The following is a 9,850-nucleotide window of genomic DNA, read 5'->3' on the forward strand; positions in this document are numbered from 1 at the left end:
CATTCCTGAGACCAAAACTCATGACATTATACGAATATAGGCCAGATGGTGTCACAAAAGCTGAGATCTCCTGAGCCCTAGGTGTTAAAGGTACCTGATAACCCTTCAGGAGGTCTAATTTGGTGATGTATCGAGCAGAACCGACAAGATCAATACAGTCGTAAATCCTGGGGAGTGGAAAGGAGTCAGGTTTAGTTACCATGTTTAATTTACGATAATCATTACAGAAACGAAACGTACCGTCTGGTTTCCCTACTAAAAGACAAGGTGACGCCCAGCTGGAATATGAGGGTTTTGCCAAACCGTTATCCAGGAGGTATGTTACCTGTGTCCATAAACCTCTGTCTGGAGAGACGCGATAAAAGCGTTGCCTGATTGGCTTAATATCACCAACTAATTCAATGTCGTGCTGTATCCAATGTGTACATGTAGGTGTATCATGAAACAATGAGGGAAAAGATAAAATGACAGATTTCAGTTCTTCACGCTGTTCAGAAGACATGTGGATCAAAAAAAGCATCCAAACCTTTCAACATTTGGGAGTTTAAGTCTGGGTAATAGCACAGAATCGTTGGGAGTGCCCTCATCCTCCCCAGCTACCACCTAAGGAGACTTGCAACGCAACCCATCTGAAATCAACGCAGGTGAAACCTTACCATCAGACACCTCCGATTTCACACCCTGAGTGTAATATGGTTTTAACACGTTAATGTGGCAAAGCTGCGAAGATTTTTTTTCGATCTGGTGTTGCCACCAAATAATCCAGCTCGGTGACCTGCCGAACAACGGAATAAGGACCAGAAAAACGTGCTTTAAAAGGTGAGCCTTGTAATGGCAACAGCGCCAGCACTTTATCGCCAGGGCTGAAACCGCGCTCCACCGCAGCACGATCAAACAACCTTTTCATTTTGCCCTGCGCTTTGGACAAATTTATTTGCCAGCTCACATGACAGTTTTTGTCAGAAACCTTGGACATACTCAAGTAAATTAACTGGAGGCTCAGCCTCATTAACACAATCTTTCAAAACAGAAAGGGAACCCCGAACTTTGTGTCCAAAAACTAACTCATTAGGACTGAAACCTGTGCTTTCTTGAGTGACCTCCCTGGCTGCCAGCATCAGCCAGGGAAGGCCCTCCTCCCAGTCATGATCCAGCTCCAAACAATAGGCGCGCAATAATGACTTCAAGGTGGAATGAAACCGCTCGAGTGCGCCTTGACTTTGGGGATGATACGCACTACTCAAACTATGCTTCACGTGTAGTTCCTTCAACACCTGTGTAAACATGTTCGAGGTAAAATTACTCCCTCTGTCACTTTGAATAACTTTAGGAATACCAAAGATAGAAATGAATTGTGCTAGTGCTTTTACAATCAACCTGGTGGTAATGGATCTCAACGGGTAGGCTGCGGGATAACGTGTAGTCAGGCACATTACAGTCAACAGATAAGCAGAGCCACTTTTCGATGGAGGTAATGGGCCGACACAATCAATTAGCAAATGCTCAAAAGGGCGACCCACTGCCGGAATCGGATGGAGGGGTGTGGGCTTAATGCCCTGATTTGGCTTACCCGCTATCTGACAAATGTGGCAGACTTTAATAAATGCAGCGACATCCTTCATATGATGCCAATAAAAATGCTGCAATAATGGTTATAGGTCTTGCGAACACCAAAATGGCCAGCTACATCCCCATGAGCTGTCTTCAACACTACAGTTTTAAGAGAGTCAGGTACCACAACTTGGATAATATCCACCTCTAACTCCCCATCGTGCTGCACCCATTTACGCACCAGTATGCCATCTTGCATAAAGTACCCAAGGTCTGCATTTTTCATATAGTCAGATGGCAAAGCACTTGCAATTAACTCTAAGATACTCATCTTTGTTCTGAGCTGCAATCAACTCATCACGAGTTAAACAATCAGGTAAGATAGGCAACTTAACAGTATGCGTGTCGACCAAACCCAGTGACATATCCACCCCCTGTGCACGACTTTTCGCCCTTGTTACAGCGCACGCACTAAAGACATCAGGGAAATCTACAGCACAGTCATGCTCCTCTGTTCCAACAGGAACGGCAGCCACTACTGGTGGAGGTGGAACACTAGGCCACTCATCCACCAGCCAAGTTGTTTCCCAAAATTACATCCACCCCCTCTACAGGTAACAATGGACACATGGCAACAACTACTTCACCCTGTACCAGATCTGAATGTAACACTACCTTATGCAGAGGGACCAATAAAGTAGTCATGCCAATCCCCCGAATCAAAACAAAATTTCCCCGTGCTGGAGCTACAAGAAAAAGGCAAAGCAGACTGCTTAACAAACGTATCAGAGGCTCCAGTATCACACTATTTTTACAGCTACCTTCTCCAAACCATTTGAAAGAGAAACAAACCCGTCCGTCAGAAACGGACCATAGTGGTCTTCCACCCATTCATTACCGGTGTCATTCTCCACAGAAGGTGGAGCATCTGCCAGCGCACCAGATACCTCACTACCTGCAGACACTCCTACAAGACGAGACATCTATTTCAACTTCACAAGAAACAGAATGAGCAACAGGCACCGCACACATCGACGGTTTAGGGGAAACGGGGCGATTGATTTTTCTTCCTGTTACGCAACACGGGACATTCATTCTTCCAATGACCAAACTCTAAACAGTAATAACATTTGTTCTGCGAATCCTTACTGCGACCTGACTGGTCCAACCTGGATAGAGAACCGCCTTTGCCCCACTGATAACGACTTAGTCTGTTATCAGAATTCTGTCCATACTCTCTCTTGTGAATTAAAAACTCATCTGCCAATACAGCAGCATCTGCAGCCGTTTTTACCTTCTGTTCATTAATGTAGGTAGCCACTCATTCAGGCACAATATTTTTAAATTGTTCCAACACTACAAGTTCACACACTGAAAAAAATGGGAAATACCGGGTCTTTGAATTTACCTATATAAAGCAAATAGATGCAAAACAATTAACATTCCTTGAGTAAACATGATTTCATCAAATAAGGATAATTTGTTCATGGAGAATGTTGAATGTGCATGTTTCTCATGCATTGAACGAACATGATTAAGTTGTGTCTGCGGTGGCCTCCAGTCCTAGAGTGGTGCTAGTGCACCAGCGCCCAATTACTCTAACAAGATAAAGACAAGCCAGAGACTTGCTTGTGCTTTTGCCCCCATGCCAGAGCCGTCCTCTTCACTCTGTCGCCCACCTGGAAGAGTCTCGCTTTGTGAGAAGACCAATTACACGAAATTGAGTAAGTCATTCAAGTACCTTTATTTATAGTGGCGTTGTTGCACTGCTTGTCTGTCTTGTGTGGGAGCTGTGCCAGAGATGAAGGTAGGCACTTAACTATTACATTGACCGCGCAATGTATTTAGCCTTGCATTGACGTTATGCTAACAATCAGGCACGTGTCATCACATGGTGGGGTGTATGTATCACGTGAATTTCGATAAGACAGAAACCTATGTACATGTAGGTTACATAAAGGATGACTACCTTAAAATAGCAAGCTAGCCAGCCATCCTATATATCTGTTAGAGCAACAACTGACTTTTTTGCGGGGAAGGCGGGAGAGTCTCGTCCTCGCTGTGGGGGACATGCACAGCCACGGCGCACGTGTTGAATGGGTTCCGTCACATGGACAGAGGGCTAGCGTCGTTTTCAGTGTGTGCTGAAGCCAAATGTTCGATTGTTCTCAAGTTGTCTTTCACTCGCATAACTTGTCCTCATTTTGAGGTAAGCTACTCGAACAGCTCCTCGGAAGGTGACCTCTGTCGCAAGTCGCACACAGCGACTGACACATTATCCGATAACACGAGCCCCATGTGCACTTTGATTTTAGGGCAGACCACCTGCAGATGGCGACATCGGCTTGGTGGAGAAATCCAGTCCGATCCTGCCATGTGCACGTAGTGACTGACTCAACGCAAGTGTTTAGCGCACATCTGCATTTTAACTGGTGATCTTTACAGGAGATTAATCAAATTTAAGCATTCCTGTGAACGAATTCAAACAGCAACAGACCTGACTAAAGGAGAGGAGGCTGTAGTGCAAATTACCAGTAACTTCAACTTTGTGCACAACGGGAATTGAATGACGCACGTGACTATTATTTCTTGAAGTGCATCATTAAGTTTGCTTGCACTTATTACAGTGCAATGCAAAGTGTGCACTGTCTTGTTCGCCCTTTTTATTCTTCTTAAAAGTGGAGTATGATTTTTAGTAGTTTTCTAATTCTAAGCTTTTTTTCTTATGTAGAACTGTCATCCTACTTGTATAGCATTGAAAGACTTTACATTGGTAAGTGCAGTTTTATTTACCTTATTAGTTAACCCTGAATCTGCATAAGTTTAATAGATGGAAAATATAAATTGTAAGCGGAATACATTACTTAATGGATGGTTGTTATAAAGTTGTGTTGATTGCAGCTTGGAGTTCTCATAATGTAATTAATGATAAACTTTTTGTTACAGGGTTTGTTGCAGGGCATGTGGACCTGTAAAGGGTGCCAGCAATCGGCAGCAAGTAGGTCTGAGCTTTTGAATCACTATAAATTAAAACATCCTCATTTTGGACGTACTTTACAATTTCCGTGCACATATGTGCACTGCCCATGCACATTTAAGACATGGAACGCGCTTATTGTTCATCAAAGTACACTCCACAGGGATCACTCAAAAACAGGATGCAATATTCAGTTGCCACCTTTGTGATTGTAATGATTTAGCATCAGAGAGGGATTATTTTTCCCATATAAATTCCCCATCTCAAAAGAAATGACGGTCACTTGTATGTTTTAGGCTGTAACTTTAAGACCAACATTTATTGTACATTTAAATCACATAAAAATCGAAAATATTGCAGTCACACATTGGTTGATTTTAAACCTGGAGTTGTTTTAACTACTAAGACATCTTTTCAGAGTGAATTTGAGGCTAGTTCAGAGTTTGAAGAGCAATTAGACACTGCTATTCCTGTCAATTGTAACTCGCATACTGAGGACTTGCAGAAAGCCGTAGAGCGGAGATTTGCAGCTGCTTTGCTCAAATTGGAGCATTTGGTCCATGTGCCAAGCACAGCTGTAGATGCATTTTTAGGTGAACTTCATTTGACTTCTGATGCACCTGTCCCTTTGTCCTGTGACACTGTTAGTGACATTTTTCAAAAGAGAAACCTCCCTGTTGATGAATCTGTAATTAGGGAAACTGTTGTTGCAATTTGCTCTGGTAATCCTGTGCAAAGAACCATACAGAAAGGGGGCCCTCTTAGCACTGTGCATCTTCGTAAGCAGTATTATAAAGAGAATCAGTGTTGTAGAGCCAGTTGAATACATTCTTGATGCAAAAAAAACACCAGTTTCCAATATATCCCGATACTGAAGTCCTTGCAACAATTGTTGAATAGAAAGGATATCATTGATAAAGTTTGAGGGCCATCAAGCACAGGAGGGCACATACAGATCCTCAAGAGATGGTTCTATTTAAGGAAAATGGGTTCCTTGTTGGAGAAAAGCCTAGGATCATTTTGAATTTTTATGTGGATGATTTTGAAACATGTAACCCCCTCAGCACCTCATGAAAGGTACATAAACTTTGTGCAGTTTATTGGGTGTTGGCTAACTTGGCACCAGGGTTTAATTCCTCGTTGTCCTCCATCTATCTATCGGTTTTATGCAAAACGAATGATGTTAAAGCCTACGGGTTTGATGAAATCTCTAAACCTCTTGGACAAGATTTGAAAACTTTGGAAGAGCAGGGTGTCTATGTCCCATTGTTGGGTGAGTCAGTGAAGGGTACAGTGTTCAGTGTAGTGGCTGATAACCTGGGAGCACATAGTGTTGCAGGATTTTTAGAGTTTTTCAGGGGAGAGCTATTGCAGGTTTTGCACAGGAAACAAAAGTGATATACAGCTATATTCTGTTGCATCTGGTGCTTTCAGTCTGAGAAACAAGGAGCTTCACCAGGCCCATGTCAAACAAGCCCAAGATACAGGTTCAGCTTGTGGAGTGAAAAAGGAATGCATCTTCACAAAAAATCTGTCACATTTTCATGTCATTTTTGGCTATCCACCTGATCTTGCCCATGATGTTTTAGAGGGTATTATCCCAGTAGAGCTAGCTTTTTGCCTGACAGTTCTCATTTCAAGACAGTTCTTCACATTGGTGGATCTGAACAATTCTATTCTGAAGTTCCCCTACAAATGGGCTGATAGGACAAACAAACCACACGTAGTGGTACAAAATTTCACTTTCAGGAAAACAGTGGGGGGAAATGCTCACAAGAACTGGAGCTTGCTCCGTTTCTTACCTTTTTGGTTGGATCTCTTGTACCTGAAGATGAGCCTGCATGGCTCATTCTCATGGACCTTAAGGACATCACAGAGCTTGTAGTTGCCCCTGTGCATAGTGAGGAGTCACTGGCTTTTTTAGAAAGTAAAATTGTCAAACAGAGATTCAAAGAGTTGTTTACTGATGTTCAGCTGCGACCAAAACATTTGGAGCACTACCCCCAGATGATTAGGCGGTTTGGTCCACTTGTCGGGCAGTGGACCCTGCGTTTTGAGGCTAAACATAGCTTTAAGAAAGTTAGACATACCAACTGCTTCAAGAATGTGCCTTTCATTAGCCTCAAAGCATCAGATGATGATTGCTTACCATCTGAGCTCTCCACATCTGAGGAAGTCTGACCTTGAGGTTTCAACTGTGTCTACTCTACCAGTAGACTTACTTAAAAAGGAGATTGCACAAGTTATCAGGTGAAAGTTCTCGGACATTTCGGAGGTTCACCTTACAGAATGTGTCACAACCAAGGGTATAACCTATAAGAAGGGTATGATACTGGCCCACAGGACAACTGGTGGATTACCTGATTTCAGTGAAATTTACCAAATCTGCATTGTATGTGACAGTGTATTCTATATTGTCAAAGAGCTCTGTGGTTGGTACAGAGAACATCATAGAGCATTTGAACTCAGCCCAGCACCCACAGGAACACACACACACTTGTAGCACCCAATGAACTCCTTGATACTTACCCACTTGCTGCCTAGGAGATTGGATCAGCCCGCATGGTTACTTTGAAAAGATATATTGAAATAAAAGGTATGCTCAACATTCTTGCTAATGAATAAATTGGTGAATATTTTCCAAATATTGTTGAAATCCCTCCTTAACTTACCCACTGAGAAGCGAGTCCGGTCACATTATCCTGATCAGCCGAGAGAATGCTTGGAAAATACTTACCTGTTACCAAGGTCCTAGTCGGAATTGGGGGAAAGAAGTGTTAGTCTGTCTAATGGGACAGACCTTATGTACTAACCTGACGTACTTAGTGACATTCCACCATTTCTGGAGTGAAATAATTTAGTTTTACCTTTCTGATGTTCTTCCCGCCATTCTCTAACTCTGGGGACAAAACTAAGACCTCCAAGCAAGCATGTTTCAATGATATTTGCTAGCTTGGAACTCATATCACTAGACTCTGAGAACGACTGGACGAACGGGGGAAAGGTAAAACTCATTTAGTTTGAGGGGAGGTGTACAATGAGCATACTTCCACAAATGGTGTAATCTCAAGTGTTTTACAACAATTTCAAAAATGAAATTCATAATTGTGTATTTGCAGAGTAAACCATTCAAAAGATGGGGACTCCTGTGATTCTCAAGATCATGCCTGATGGCAGCTCTCAGAGGTTAACCCTCTCCTATGGGCTTCCTGCATCCATTGATGATCTCGTGGTTGAAGTGGAGAAACAGTGTGGACTTCAGGGTGATTTTAAACTTCAATTCATGGATTCCTTGTTTGGTAACAAATCCCTTAACCTTACCTCAATGTCAGAAGTGGAAGACAAAGGAATGTTAAGAACCATTGACATGTCAAGGCCCACCACTTCACAGCATGAAGAGAGGTCTACTGTTGGACTGGACCCCCAATTACTCAGTCCCTCTTCAGTCCACAGCGACTCGTCATCCCTATCTGGTGCAACTGTGGACACAGATGTACTCTCATCCAGCGAGTCTACAAGCTCAAGGTGCTTGTGGCCTGCCGTCTTTCATGTAGCAAAGTTTTCCTACGATGCAGAAATAAAACTTCAACGGGCCAACTTGGCTTATCAAACAGATGGCACTGTGCTGCTTCCAGATCCCAAGTTGAAGTTTTAAATCCTTGAAGGTTTACTGCAGGAAATTGTGCAGTACAAAGTGTATGCCACTGATAAAGAAATGAAACATGTTGCCCAGTCTCTCATCCACAAGCATCCATGTTTAACAGAGAAGGCATCCCCCAATGGATTTGATGGGTGGAAACAGTTTGAAATACAAATTGTCCAACTACCGCACAAACCTCAGGAAACTGGGATGCCCTGAAGTTATGGTGAACTCCCTAAAAAACAAACCCACAGATTGGTGCAGTGCAGCCTTTGGAGTCAAGAAAGCAGAGGTGAACTTTTGCCCTGTTTATCCATCCACTGAAACTGAGGAGAGTCTGGAAGCTATGCAGATAGCACTCCTCCTAGACGTGAAGAGGAACAACAAGGAGAATGTTAAAGTGAAAATGGAGAGAACGTTTGCACATAGACGCCACGAAGTGGTACGAGATGCACCACCTGTGGAGACTTTAATGGCAAGGTGGCCTGCCCTGTTCGAAGTCCGTGAGGTAAGGCATTCAATGCTGATTTTCTGTTTGTGAATTAGATTGTTTTATCTCCTTCCTGGACTGTTCTGGTTGACTGTGTGATGGCTTTTCCCCTGATGTTTATTTGATTTCCATTTCTTTGTGCTTTTTATTTGTTTTCAGATCAATGCTAAATTCAAAAGAATCACCACAGTTCCTCTACAATCCAAGTTCCTCTCTCAACTGGATTTACACTGATAACCTCACGCGGCTGTTCCAGAAAAGAGGACGACAGCTAGGGGAAAGGCTGAAAGCAATTGTTGCTGAATTAGCTGATGCAAGTTTGTCTTTTTTGTCTGTCTACTTGATGGTTCTTGAGCTAGAAGCAAGACTTGTACTATTAGAATAAAGTATGAAGTCTTATACAAAGTGCAGTGAGATTTAAAAGAACAGTCCATACTTAAGGAAAATTGATGTAAAAATGAAAATTCGAGCATGAAATGACTGTCATACCGCCTTTGAAATAAGGAATTTTTTTCAAAGTTGTTTAAGGGTGTAGCTCGGCTTTGGTGAAGCCCCCCTTCGATAGCAGGGCATTGAGAATCATTGAGGGGCTTAAGTTAGAAGTGAGCAAGCTCTTCTACGGTTTCCCTATTTCAATATGCTTGCATGACTAGTTACACAATCCAAGTGTAGTTACGCAAAATGAAACATGGAGACTGTCTATGCAGAAACAAAATGGACTATAATGAAAGGCATAACACCACAGGAGCACTTTGTCGAGGCATTGATGTATTCACTCCGGTGAGGGAGAGAGAGAAATCAGTCAACGAAGTGCTCCTGCTGTGTTATTACGCTCTTCATTATATTGCCCATTTTATATCTGCATAGAAAAGCGCCACGTTTCATTTTGTGTAATTACGCTTGAATTGTCTAACTTGTTAGGAAGGCTTATTGAGATGGGGAAAACTAAGAACTTTTTCACTTCTTACTTCAGCCCCTTAATGGGTTTCAATGCCATGCTGAACTAAGCTAAATACTAACATTTACACAGCCATTTTAGCCCCTTTAGTTGGGAAATTCCCACATCCTAACACCAGTAGGAAATCTAGCCCGCATTCGTGCAAGGCCTCAGAGCGTAGAAAACTTGTGGATATGACCCATGGGCAGTAAAGCCACAATATCTTTACCAGCAACGAAATTAGTTATGCAATCC

This window comes from Neoarius graeffei, chromosome 4 (genome assembly GCF_027579695.1).
Source record: "Neoarius graeffei isolate fNeoGra1 chromosome 4, fNeoGra1.pri, whole genome shotgun sequence".
NCBI lineage: Eukaryota > Metazoa > Chordata > Actinopteri > Siluriformes > Ariidae > Neoarius > Neoarius graeffei.